The sequence below is a fragment of the Mustela nivalis genome (genome assembly GCF_964662115.1).
Source record: "Mustela nivalis genome assembly, chromosome: 11".
In the NCBI taxonomy this organism is placed as follows: Eukaryota; Metazoa; Chordata; class Mammalia; order Carnivora; family Mustelidae; genus Mustela; species Mustela nivalis.
In genome coordinates, this window is record NC_139030.1 from 102,282,946 (window position 1) to 102,297,552 (window position 14,607).

The following is a 14,607-nucleotide window of genomic DNA, read 5'->3' on the forward strand; positions in this document are numbered from 1 at the left end:
GGAAGGAGCAGCAGCAGGATGGAATGCAGAAAGGGAAGAGACCATGGGTTTGGCAGCAGGTCCCGTGGTTCGGGCCTCCGTGGCAGGGGTGTCAGCAGGATGGCTGGAAAATGAAGGGACGTGAGCAGGAGTCTCCATGACAACTTTGGACAATTCCAGGACCCTTTGGTATCATAATGTCAGCATTTACGTAGTGATGTGTGGCTCGAGTTATGAGACCACCGATTCACGGCCTGCGCTTGCCTCTCTCTGAGAAGCTGAGAAGGCAGTAAACCTCCATCACTCTGCAGTATTGAAATCTCAGATTATTCAAGGTACTCCGGGCACATTTAGCATGGGTAAGTGAGACTTGGGTGTACTGATACTGCTATATTTCCAGCAAAATGTCAATAAAGCTGCAAATGTAATTTTTGACCCTGGTTTTAAGTGGAGGAGATTGATGGAGAGGGTGAACACTAAAGACTTCTCAGAGAAATTCTTATTTCAGGGTGTTATAATTTGTGTATAAATCAACTATTCATTCAATAAATATTTACCGAGCACTGCTGGGATGTACTAAATACAGGGCTTATAAGGGTGGATAAGGCAGACACAGTCCCTGCCTCAGTCTAGACCAGGGGTTGGCAAATTATAGCCCCTGGGCCAAACCTGGCCAGCCGCCTGTTTCTGTTCTGCCTACCAGCTAAGAATGGCTTTTACATTTGTAAATAATTGAAAACTATTATCAAAAGAAGTGCAGTACTTTACAGTATGGGAAAATCATAAGAAATTCAAATTTTAGTGTTCGTAAATAAAGTATTATTTTGCATAGTCCCACTTGCCCATTTATTTATTGTTTTCAGTTGCTTTTACACAGAAGGGCAGAGCTGAATAAGTGTGACAGAGATGCATGGCTCCCAAAACCTAACGTTTTTACTCCATGGCCCTTTGCAGAAAATGTTTGCCAAACCCTAGTCTTGATAGAATCCATCAAACACACGATCACACAAATAAATAGATATTTAAGCAAGGTCGGTGGGCTTGGCCATTGTCTGGTCTTACCCAAATTCCTTTCTCACCCTCTAATATCTAGACCTGTGGTAGGAAGTCTCTAAAAGATGGCTCGCAATGAACTGAGTCTCTCAGGATCCAGATTCTTTTGGTCATCCTCTCACCTTAAATCTGGCTAACCTATAAGCTGCTAGTGAGCAAGAGGATATGGCAGAAATTACATGGTGTAGCTTTTAGACTTCTAGAAGAAGTCTTTCTCCTGGTCTCATGGAAGGCTCTCTGTAAGACAAACCAGACATTGACCTCAGTCCACCATGCTGCAGGAAAGCTTGACCTAGTACATGGGGAGGCCCCATGGGAAGAAAAATGCCTGGACAGCCTCCAGTTCTTCCGAACATCCCTGGCTAGGAAACAGACATGTGGTAAAGAAGCCATCTTGGATGTCCCACCAGTCAAGCTTTTGGACGACTAGCCCCAGCTGACATTCTACTGTAACCCCATGAGGGACCACAATTGAAAACTAGCCAGTTGAGACCAGTCAATCCTCAGAGCCATTAGAAATCATAATAAATTTTTCGGGCTCCTGGGTGGCTCAGTTGGTAGGGTGACTGCCTTTGGCTCAGGTCATGATCCTGGAGTCCCGGGATCGAGTCCCACATTGGGCTCCCAGCTCCATGGGGAGTCTGCTTCTCCCTCTGACCTTCTCCTCGCTCATGTTCTCTCTCACTGTCTCTCTCTCAATAAATAAATAAAATCTTAAAAAAAATCATAATAAATTTTTGTTTTAACTCATGGGTTTTGGGATTTTTTTTTTTTTTTTTTTTTTTTTACATAGCAGCAAAAACTGAAACAAAGCCTGGACTTCTATTTCTGAAGAGGCATTGAAAAGGGTGGGGTGGGTGAATTCCACATGTCCACATTTGGATGGGGCTTAACAGTCTTAGGAATGGAGAGGTGGTATTCTGTTTTTTTTTAAATTAAATTTAGTTAATTAACTTATAGTGTAGTATTAGTTTCAGAGGTAGAGTTTAGCGGTTCATCAGCTGCGTACAACACCCAGTGTTTGTTACATTAATGCCTCCTTAATGCCTATCACCCACTTACCCCATCCCTCCACTCCCCTCCCCTCCAGCAACCCTGCATTTGTGTCCTCTAATTAAGAGTCTCTTATGGATATATATAGAGAGAATGGAATACTATGCAGCCATCAAAAGAAATGAAATTTTGCCATTTGCAATGACGTGGATGGAACTAGAGGGTATTATGCTGAGAGAAATAAGCCAATCAGAGAAAGACAATCATCATATGATCTCCCTGATATGAGGAATTTGAGAAGCAAAGTGGGGGGCTTGGGGAGTAGGGAAGGAAAAAATGAAACAAGATGGGATGGGGAGGGAGACAAACCATCAGAAACTCTTAATCTCACAAAACAAACTGAGGGCAGCTTGGGGGAGGTAGGTAGGAGAGGTGGGTTATGGACATTGGGGAGGGTATGTGCTGTGATGAGTGCTGTGAAGTGTGTAAACCTAGCGATTCACAGACCTGTACCCTGGGGCAAATAATACATTATATGTTAATTAATAAAATTAATTTTTAAAAAGTGAAAAAAAAAGGAGTTTCTTATGGTTTGTCTCTCTCTGGTTTCATCTTGTTTTATTTTTTCTTCTCTTCCCTTATGATCCTCTGTTTTGTTTCTTAAATTCCGCACATCAACGAGATCATATGATAATTGTCTTTCACTGACTGACCCTTCTTGCTTCTGCTGCTTTATCCAGAGACCCGTGGAGGCCTATCCTGGAATGGAGATAAAAGTCTGCGGGGAGGACCCATCACCCTCAGGTCCACTAGAATGACTGCGCTGACTCTTAAACTACGGGATTATTTTCATGTCAGTTGCAAAATAATATAAGAGTAATGACAGTATGAAGTAAAATTGAATAAATTTCATTTATTCATGAAGACCAGAACATGTGGTTTATCGCAGAAACCCTATGTACCAGAGTACTGAGGCTGTTTTTCTGACTTTGAGTGCGGGTTATTGGAACTTGCTTTGGATTTTAGATTATTTATTTCAGGTGTTGGAAAGTTGCCTCCAGTTCCTAAAGCCTCCCTCCTTTTTTTAAAATTCAGCTTTACTGAGGTATAATTGACATGCAAAATGGTAAGGTATGTGAAGTGTACATCACTGTGATTTGATAAACATATACATACACATTGTGAAGGTTTCCTCCCGCCAGTTCAGGAACACATCCATCACCCCAGTTCTTAAGGTCTTCCTTCCACAGCTGAGCTGAGAGAGGGCCTCTGCGTGAACCACCACTCAGGTCCTCACAGGGTCTCTACTCCCCTAATGATTATCACTGCAAGAGGGAAGTCATTGAAAGGTTTCCTGCAACACCCAATCTTGAGCCGTGACTCATTCCAGGAAATAATTCAGAGAACATGTGAGCTTGGGTTTCTCTCCAAAATGGAGCCCAAGACAAGGATATTGCACTGGGTACAGGGCATACATTTGGAAGTCGACCCCAGAAGGCAAGAGGATGGGAGTGGGAATGAGATGGGGAAGGAAGGGATGTCAACAGCTGACATGTGATGGTGCTGGTTTCCACTGTGGGCAACTGATGCCAGATCCCTCTAGGGACCCTTGGAGAAACCATGTAGAACGTGCCTCAAAATTGTCTTCCCAAAGGATGGGAGTCTGAGGGCACTGTTTCCCGTTGATGTCTGGTTACCATTGTGCAAGGTTGGCCCCCAGGGTGTTTGCTGTTGAGTACTTCCAGGCAGAAAAGCGAAGAGATTAGCAGACACTTGTGTTGGGCTGCTGATGGTGTGCTTGGAAGCCAACTACCTCAGCTGCAACTGAAATCAGAGGGAGGCCCCGGGGAGGTGGCCTGGGGTGCCTGGAGAATCTTCCTCAGACAGTGACAGCTGCATCAAACACACGGGCACACCAACTGTCACAACCCAACAAATGTTTTGGCAGTTGGTAGAATGAGTTAGTGACTGACTTGTACTGTAATTTCTATTCACTGCAAGCAGTTTCAGACCCTCGATAATTTTGACAATAAAAGGGGATCTTTTACATTTTTCATCTATATATTGGCTTATGTACTAGTGAATATTAGCAACAGATTGCCAAATATGTGAAGTACACCCAGGACTGTATGTCTCTGCTCCCTCCCAGGGCTCCCCGGTCCTGGCCAAGGATAATGCTTGGCCAGGGTCCCGATGCCAACCCCACTTTTCCTCCTTACCCGGTCCCCAAGCTACAGCATCCGCTCTGCTCTCCACGCGCATCCCCATGACTTGCCCTTTTAATTCTTATAAGCTTCTATTGGAAGTTGAAAAACTGAGCATGAAATGTTTCCTGCTCTTGTCACTCCCTCTATACAAATCCCACTTTCCTTGAATAAATGGATGGTCTGATTAGGGAAAAGGTCATGTATAAGTTGTGGAGGGAAAAAAATTAATATTTCCATTGCTATCACGCTGCACTAACACTTGTGATAAGTGCTATGAAGGAGAAGTACAGGATATTAAGGAAAAGTATAATGAGGATGGCTGGTTGGGGGAAATCAGGGAATGTTGCTGAAGAAGTGATTTTTAAGCTCAGATCTAAGGGACAAGAAGAGATTAGGCAAAGAGCGGGGAAGAGATTTGAGGAAGAGAGAACAGCATGTGCAAAGGCCCTTGGGCCTCTGAATAAGGATCTGAAAGGAAGCCAGAAGTGTGGCTCAAAATGGCAAATGGGACACATGCCCTTACTTTGCTTTTTCCTGAAATTACACTAAAATGGGAATAGAGGGAGAACCCAGTATGACAGTTGCTCATCAGATGTGGAAGTCTGGGCAAGGGAAATACCTTAGTAAACACTGACATGTACTTAATTGAGAGTATGGAGAAAATGTTTATTCACCTAAGGTGGGTGTAGGGTTGACTTAGTGATAAGAAAATCAAACCAATGGAAAAAAAAAAAAACAAAACAATTCATAACTCCAGGGAAAGTACGTTATTCAGGAAGGGAGAGGAACCTTTGACACACATGGCTGAGCTGTAAAAATGTTTATATAGCCCAAATAATGTAAATACAGGGTATGTCTAACCATAATTATCAGGTAACTATATTGGGAACGGGAAGGATGGTGTTGGGGGCAGAACTGGAGAACGGGATTAAAGAAGTTCTTACCTTGCACAGTAAGAACTCAATAGAGTAGACTTAAAACAAAAATAGGAGGCACCTGGGTGGCCTGGTCGGTAGAGCGTGCAACTCTTGATCTCAAAGTCATGAGTTCGAGCCCCATGGCGGGTGGAGAGATTACTTAGAGCTTTATTTTTAAAATAGTTAAAGTAAATAGTGAAGTAAATAAAGACCAAAAAAGGGGGTACCTGGTTGGCTCAGTCAGTAGAGCATGTGGCTCTTGGGATCATGAGCTCAAGGCCCATGTTGGGCTTTGAGGGTTCTTAAAAATAAATAAATAAATAAAAACAAAAATAAAAGTAGCCTTAAAACCATGATATTTAGAAATGTGAGCACAAAATTCCAAAGAGTGAGCTGAAATAATTATGTGGTTGTCTTTGGGGAGATGGAGGCTGTGGGAAGAGGGGCGTGTGACATTTCTTCAGATGGGGGCATTGTGAACATCACAGGATTTTTTTCACTTTCTTCTAGAACTGTCCTATAACTTGGATTGAAATGAAAACCGCCCCGTGGCGGGAGTCCCTGGAGGAAGTAGGGAGTTGCATGAGGGGAGTCTGCAGTCCTAAGCAAGAGGTGGGATCTTCCAGGCCATATTATGGATTTTAAAGGCAATAGGAAGCAAGTGCTGGAAACATGTTTTCCAAGCGGAAATTGTGCGACCAGTTTCATACTTGAGAAAGATTCCTCTTGCTGTTGTATGGAGAACAGACAAAGAGGAGGCCAGACGGACTACGGGGAGGACAGAATGTCTTGGGAGAGAGGGGGATGGCTTGGATGAGAGTTGGGAGAAGTGGAAAAATTCAAACGGGTCTTTGGAAGGAGAACTATGTAACAAATAATTCCAGACGGGTGTCAGAGGAGGGGCGAGAGATTTTTCTTTATTAATAACCACCGTGAGCAACTTCACAAATCACAGCTAATGACCTTAAAATTATTCCATTGAAAAACCATTCAGATTAATGTTGACTGTAACATCGCAAACAGGCAAGGATATTCATTTTGGGCTGAGTGCTTCTGGAAAATATACAGGCTGGCACCTTCGTGGCCTTGCATCCAACAATCCCATTTTCTTCAATTAAGCGCGTGTTTTGAAGACATGTCCTCTGTTTACCATTAATACATACGAACACAGCCGGCCGTGGTGTAACAGCGGCGACCATCTAGAAAGGCTACATTATACTTGTGCGATTTTTCTAAGTTTTTTCATACGCGTGTACATTTCAATCCCAAACCAACATTTTCGAGTGAAATATCACAGTGAAAATAAAATGACAGTAAATTGAACTCTACCAGGGAAAAATATATTGAACCTTATATTACTTAAAAATCAATGTTCTTCCTCTGACTTTTGCTTTACTCGTATGTTCAAAGTGAAGGGCTTTGGAGTCATCTTACGTTCCAGCTCCTACGTCGACACGGCCAGCTGGTCGTTTCTGCTTGCCATGATTTAAAATTTTCCTAATATTTGCTAACAAAATCTGGGTGTCATTTTCTTTCCGTAATGGTCCTTTCCTTTCCCCTAGGGATGGGGAGAGACTCTGCGGTGCTTTGATAAACAATGAACTTAAAAGGAAAGAAAGGTGAGTGAAAGGAACCCTTCCACGCTCAGTCCCCTCCACAAAGGCACCTTGACTCGGTGTCCTAGTCACTTGATTTGCTGACTCATGAAGCAGCCAAACGTGTCACAAAACGAGAGGAGGTCTGTGTGTCTGCGATTTAAAACCGAAGCCCACAAGGGATCAGAATGAGATGAATGGGGTTTGCTCATTCTTGGTCATCATTTTTGGCCTCATTTGCTTTGCATTCATACCTGGAGCAGTTTCAAAATGTTGACAGGGAGGGGAGGCAGCAGAAAGAGTGGGCAGAATCCTGAGGTGCTTTGCAGCAGACAGTGGTTTCTCTTCCAGGGCCAAAACCGCTATTCCATTGGCTGGCTGTAACCCTTTCCTCACCAAACAAGATAAGCATCATCTTTCCTTCAGCATTCCAGATTTAGCAGATGTTGACATTTTACTGTATTTGCTTTTTATCTTTTCTTTAGGAAACACAATGTCACAGATATGGCTGGAGCCCACTTTATCTCTCTCCAGGATTCCATTTTTTTTTTTTTAAAGATTTTATTTATTTATTTGACAGAGAGAGAGAGAGATCACAAGAAGGCAGGGAGGCAGGCAGAGAGAGTGGGGTAAGCAGGCTCTCTGCTGAGCAGAGACCCTGATGTGGGGCTCGATCCCAGGACCCCGAGATCATGACCTGAGCTGAAGGCAGAGGCTTAACCCACTGAGCCACCCAGGCGCCCCTCTCCAGGATTCCATTTTATCTTTGTTTTTCTCCAGGGTTAATCACTACCCTGAGGCTTAGGTCAATCTTTCTTATCCCTGCTTTATAGTTTTACTGTATTTATTTATTTATTTATTTTTAAAGATTTATTTATTTATTTATTTGACAGAGAGAAATCACAAGTAGGCAGAGAGGCAGGCAAATAGAGAGAGAGAGAGGAGGAAGCAGGCTCCCTGCTGAGCAGACAGCCCGATGTGGGACTCGATCCCAGGACCCTGAGATCATGACCTGAGCCCAAGGCAGCGGCTTAACCACTGAGCCACCCAGGCGCCCCTCTCCAGGATTCCATTTTATCTTTGTTTTTCTCCAGGGTTAATCACTACCCTGAGGCTTAGGTCAATCTTTCTTATCCCTGCTTTATAGTTTTACTGTATTTATATTTTCACTATGTATTTATAGTTTTACTGTACATAAGAAATATGTATCTGAGTCTGCAGCTTTTAAAAGCCTGCCATAAAGGGTTTTACGCTCCACGTTTCATTCTACAACTTGTCCTTTTTTCAATCAACCATTTGTTTGTGATGTTTATACACGTTGATATGGGTGGCCCTAGTTTATTTTCATTGTTCTACAGTGCTGGATGGACCAAAACACCACAATCTACTTACCCACTCTCTTTTTTTCTGATGACAATTTAGGTTCTCCTCATCCCATTAGAAACAATTTTGCAGTGAATGTGGTAGATTGCATTCAAGACTCGTTCTTAGGGAATAATCCCTAAGATCCTGTCCTTTGCCAGGTGACTTTGCCTTTATTCCCACTAACTTTCCTGCTTGGCTATGTGACTTGCTTCGTGCAGTGGAATGTTAGTAGGAAAAATGTGACCAAACACTTGGAAAGAACCTGTGTGGTCAGATTAGCACTCTCGAGTCCGCCATTGCCATGACAACATGCGTAGACCACTGTCTAGGCCTAGGAGGAGGAGTCAAATGGGTCAGAGCTGGGCCTCCTGGCTGAGTCCCGGTCCTATCAGCTGACCGCCACATGGCTGTGAACCACCCCAGCCGCTGGGAACCAAACCGCCTGCCTCAGCTGATCCCCAGCCCTCCTATAGAAGCATGAGCGTGCCAACACATGTTTCTTCTAGGATGCCATAGAGTTACTGTGGTCTTTGTTATGCAACAACATCTAATTAATATGGCAGATGCCCACATAAATGAAAGTTCTAAGACTTTTACCTAGAAATGGAACTGCTAGGTTACAAGGGACATGAATCTTCATTTATTTGCAGTAGATACTACTAAATTCCAAGGGATTTGACAAGTTTTTCCTTCTGCTCGTGGTAGATCTCATTTTCTTACATTCTTGCTGACCCTTGTTGTTTTGTCTGTCTTTTCTCATTTCTTCCCACATTGCCTTACTTTCTAGTGAGGTTTACAGTTGACGCTGAGTCTGTCATTCAGTCAGCCCAGCTTGGGCTCCAGACATGTGAGTCAAGAAGCCATCTTGAAAATGGACTCTCCAGCCCTAGCTGTCCCCACCACCAGCCATTCAGATCGCTCACCACTGCGTGAGTGGTCCCAGCTGAAGCCTCAGATACTGCGGAGCAGAGAAGGCTGTCCCCTTTGCCCTTTCTGAATTCCTGACCCAGAGAATCCATGTGCCTAATAAAATGGTTGTCGGGGCGCCCGGGTGGCTCAGTCCATTAAGCGTCTGCCTTTGGCTCAAGTCATGGTCCTGGTGTCCTGGGAGCAAGTTCCACATCGGGCTCCCTGCTCAGTAGGGAGCCTGCTCTTTCCTCTGCCTGCTGTTCCCCCTGCTTGTGCTCGCTCTCTCTGACAAATAAATAAAATCTCTTAAATAAAATAAAATGGTTGTTGCTTCCTACCACTGAGTCTGGGGGTGGCTTGTTATGCTATAATACATAAAAGGAATACTGGGTCATCTCAGCCTGGCCTGGGACCCTTTTAGCTCCACTGCAGGATGACGGTTGACCCCGCTACCTCTGGCTACTTCTGCACCCAGATCTTGCCTCCTGTTGCTTTGCCTTACTGTTTTATCTCTTTTCCAAGAAGAATTTGGTTTTTGGTTTTGAACTATTTTTTTTAAATTATGATTTCATTTTAAGTAATCTCTATACCCAATATGGGTCTCAGATTCACAACCCTGAGATCAAGGGTTGCACGCTCCCCAGACAGAGCCAGCCAGGGGCTCCTGTTTTGAGCAGTCTTTTAAATATTCTTTTCATGTGTTATCTCCCATTGTTCCATGCCTGAAATAGAGGCGGCTGTCTTGCCTGCTTTGTGTTTTTTAGGAAGATCTCATCAGTGCATGTAGGCGATCCGGCTCATCATCGATTCCAAATATCGATTAGCACCTCTGCGTGCAAACCATTTCCTAGACATCCTGGAGGGTATCCAGAGAAGTCAGGCAGGATCCCTGCTCTCAGAGAGCTTCCAGTCTGCTAAGGACAAGCTATACGTAACTAACCAGAATGACACACAGACTCATAAACTGTATGAGTAAAATGGTGTAGCTATGGAAATAGGACTGCCACTCAAAGATGATAAATAAACCCAAATAAACCAAGACAGTATAGCCTGGAGCCAGACTGGGCCATCTGCTCCCACGTGTGTGTGCTTCCTTGAAGAGGAACACCACGTTTTTCCCTCCCGTGAGTCTATTCCCATCACCCATGTGACCCGTAGGCCGGCCCCTCTGCTCTGAACGCCACAGAAATCTGTCTCTTCCCTCGCCCGCCGCGGATCCAAGTTCCCACGTTCTCCCAGGTGTGTGAATGTGAAATTTCGGAATCGACTCTCGCACTTCTTCCCACTTTCTCCTTCATCCAGGAAGTTCTCACAGCCCGTCAGAGGTTTCCTCAGACTGTCTCGTTTGCTTATTTATTTATCTTCTTTATCTACTTATGTCATGACGCCCCACCCCCACCCCGGTGCAGGCTCCCATCAGCTCACGTGTGCATTACCGCCCCCCACACATTTGGTATCTCTAACCCTAAGCTTTCATGTCCCCCATCTTTCCCACAATCTTGGGCTGGGTGCTCCTCCTTTAAGGAGAAGACACTTTTTTTTTTTTTTTTAAGATTTTATTTATTTATTTGACGGAGATCACAAGTAGGCAGAGAGGCAGGCGGGGGTGGGAAGCAGGCTCCCTGCTGAGCAGAGAACCTGATGCTGGGCTCCATGTGGGGCTCGATCCCAGGACCCTGAGATCATGACCTGAGCCGAAGGCAGAGGCTTTAACCCACTGAGCCACCCAGGCGCCCCAAGGGGAAGACACTTTTATGTTCCTTCTCTGGCTTCAAAACTTGCAGAAGTCCCTATTTTCTATTATTATTTCTCACTTAAACTTTTTAGCGGGATCCCAAATCAGCCACACTCTCAGGAAGGCATATGCTATTTCCTTTATAATATTGGGACCATGGCCCCATCGTCCTGAGTGCTTACACTCAACGTCAGAGCCTTTTCCTTGTTGCCTATCGTCTGGAAGACCCCCGCCCGCTGTCGCTTTTTGTTAGGCATTTTTTGTCACCAGTTTCCATCATAAAATATTCCCTGTCCTTTAATATTTTCAGGTGAAAAACCACCATTCAAAGAAACGAGGGTACCGTCAGGGGGAGAAGAGCTGAAGCATGGCCAGAGAGGGGGATCACGACAGAGCCGTCAGGTGGTGTCCACGAGCTCCTCCCCCACCCCCCGCCCCACCCCACCCCCAGAGAGGTCTAGCCAGGTGTTAAGGTTCTCATTTCATGGAGCCGTTGAGGTCCAATAGAAGTTGACTTACTTGTTCAAAGTCACAAAGCTCTCTAGCATCTGAATGAGGCTCAAACCCCGCAGCTTATGCAACAGGGCCTTGAATGGGAATGGTACACGGAAGGGAGGGGCTATGACGGCTAGGATCATTTTGAAGGATAAAATGCTGTGATTCCTAGCTTGTTTGCAAGTGCTTTTGCCTGGCCCAGTGGAGTGGGGAAGAAAGAGATAGTGGATGAAGCTATTGTTCATTTCACTATTTTTATAAATGATATCCTAAGGGATTGACATTTTCATTTAATCAGCAACATTCGCAGCAACGCAATGGAATAGTTTTTTATCACCACCCCAAATTTGCAAAAAAGAAAAAAGAAAAGAAAAAGAAAAATTAAGGTTAAGGGAGGCTAATAAATTTGTCAATAGTTGATAAGTGGAGAAAAATGAGGTACAAGGCAAGTAGAGGGAAGGTAGTGAGGTCAGGTATTTACTTCACCAGCTCCTTTCTGGTGGGGTGCCCGAGGCTGACTGGTTCTCTGGACCAGACGGTTCCTGCCAGGCACCCTCCTTGAGGTTCATTCCTTTTTATCCTATTGTACTGCACATGGAAGGACCTAAAAATTCTTCTTATCTGATTACTTAAGAAAGGGATCAAATGAATAGACAAAGAAAAAAGTGCCTTGAGAATCCAGCCAGTGTACTAGGAGGTCAGAATTGTATTGTCTTTTTTTTTTTTTTTTAAAGATTTTATTTATTTATTTGACAGAGAGAGACACAGTGAGAGAGGGAACGCAAGCAAAGGGAATGGAAGAGGGAGAAGCAGGCTTCCCACTGAGCAGAGAGCCCGATGTGGGGCTTGATCCCAGGACCCTGGGATCATGACCTGAGCCGAAGGCAGACGCTTAACAACTGGGCCACCCAGGCACCCTGGAATTATATTGCTTTTGACTAAAGTTTGCTGCATGACTTACAGACCAAGAGTAGATGTCAAGGAATATTCAACACAACATACACGATTCAATACCAACCAAGTATGATCATGGGAGACATTTAGAATCCTGACCATAAAGATACTCTTGACCAAACATGGACCTTTAACTTGAACTATAATGTAACCGGAGCCAGCAATAGATAATACCCTTACCCATAGATAGAGACATAGAGATACAGACACAGATGTCTTCATTAAAAAGCTGATGACTCCTCTTTCCTGGTGAGTTCCTAAATTACTTTCAAGAAACTCTGGTTTGAGGGGCGCCTGGGTGGCTCAGTGGGTTAGGCCTCTGCCTTTGGCTCCGGTCATGATCCCAGGGTCCTGGGATTGAGCCCCGCATCGGGCTTTCTGCTCAGCAGGGAGCCTGCTTCCCCCTCTCTCTGCCTGCCTCTGCCTACTTGTGATCTCTTTCTGTGTCAAATAGGTAAATAAAATTAAAAAAAAAAAAAAAAAGAAAGAAACTCTGGTTTGAGTCTAGGTAGTGGAACAAATCAAGAGACAGCATTGAATATCTGGGCTCCGGGGTCTCCGCGTGTTCAGGCTCACTTGTCTTGAGGTGCTGTCGGGCATCTGCCTTCAGTCGCGGCCGCCCCAGAGGTGGAGTGCCACAGGTGTGCGCCTGGCCATGTGCTTTGCTCAACCATGATTATTTTTCCACTTGGAAAATATGGTATCCAAAATAGCTAGCCTGAAGGACATGCAGTTCTGATTGAAAATCCACTCCTATAAGCCTGCGTGTTGGAAAAACGACCCATGTATGACTCGAAGTAGTTCTGTGTTTAAAACCAAAACATTTCTCTGGCTAGGTATCATCAGATGATGGTTAACCTGGGAAACCGTACCGGGAGGGAGTGGGGGTGTGTGGGCGGGGGGGGGGGGACAGGAACAGGATCTCTCTGCCCACACAATGGGGTTGGAGCCGGGAAGAGAGTGCCCAGTGTAAGAATTTGCAGGTGAAATACTCTGGCTGGTTTCCAAGCTTGAATTCCATGTATCATTCCAGATTCAAGCCCCTGTCACATAAGCCGTATCAGCCGCCCTGGATGAATTTTAGCACAAAAGATGTCTATGTAGTTAACTTTAGGGGAACTAGCATTTTAGTCTGGCTTGGGACTGAGGGATTTTAGGTTTTGCTCTCTTAGTATAGGCTCCAAGAAAACTGTGCGTGTGTGTGTGTGTGTGTGTTAAAGTAAACCCTAGATATTGAACATGCCAACAGTGAGTATTTGAATACCCATCATTGTCTGTCTGATATTAAATGCTAGGCTGGTTTTCTACATGATCACTTTGGCTTGTGACTTTTGAAATAATCATGGAGTTTGGAAAGTAGGCAATCAAAGTCTATGAAGTTAAAATACAATAGGCTATCTAGTCAGCAGACGGAAGAATAAAGATGCCTTCAAATCTAATTGAGGGAGGGGGAAATTGGGCTCAGAGACTTCTTAATTATGGCATGAAGCCAGAAATTAAATGTGGGAGCCAGGGATCTAGTCCTGTGTTGGACGTGTTCTGCTTACCCTCCTAGGTTCTCTCTTGACCTCCTTCTGCTTTGCTCTGTGTCTCCAGAGTCGGACCCATAGTGGATGTTAACGAGTTTTGCAGCCCTTTGGCTTCCAGTTGGGTGAGGGCAACAGGAAGTACAGGAAGGACCCTGTAGGAACAAATATTTATTGGGCTCTTCCCTCCCTGTGAGGTCACTGAAAAGTGACGGGAGATCAAAGCTCCTGTCAGCCCATAGCCCATAGCCCATCGAAGCTCCTGTCAGCCATCTCTCCGTAGCCGCCCGGGTCTCACTAAGCCTACCTTGCCCCGTCAGGCCTGGGGCGGTGAGTTCCCCCAGAGGCAGCCTGGGTGCTGAGTGCTAAAATACTCCTGTGCTTTTGCTACTCTTGTTCATAGCCTCTTTATTAAACTCTTCTCAAATGATCTCCTCTGCTTCAGGTGTAGTTTTAACCCTTGAACCATCAAAAGAAACAGAAAGGAAGGAGGGAGGAGGGGCAGGAAGGAAGAAAGAGAAAGAAACTGGGGCGTGCTTGTGGAAGTCTCCTGCTTGTGGAAGTCTCCTGCTTGTGGAAGTCTCCTGCTCGTGGAAGTCTCCTGCTTGTGGAAGTCTCCTGCTTGTGGAAGTCTCCTGCTTGTGGAAGTCTCCTGCTTGTGGAAGTCTCCTGCTTGTGGAAGTCTCCTGCTCGTGGAAGTCTCCTGCTTGTGGAAGTCTCCTGCTTCCACGGGTGTTAGTGCTTCTGGCAGTTTCGGGGGGCCCAGCCAAAGGCCAGGGGCTGGCGCCGGGGATGCGTCAGGGAATCTCAGAAGAGCCTTTGTACTTGACTGCAGCAAACACCCGTGAGGTAAGCACTGGTCACCTGATAATTGTCCTC

General features: G+C 45.0%; 1 long non-coding RNA gene across 1 annotated transcript; it reads left to right on the top strand.

Moving 5' to 3' along the window:
- Positions 1-205: 205 nt before the first annotated feature.
- LOC309843435 lies at positions 206-14,363 on the top strand. The gene is made up of 4 exons (XR_014300142.1): positions 206-338; positions 6,712-6,768; positions 11,064-11,155; positions 14,174-14,363. It is a non-coding gene; the product is annotated as an uncharacterized lncRNA (long non-coding RNA).
- Positions 14,364-14,607: the final 244 nt, after the last annotated feature.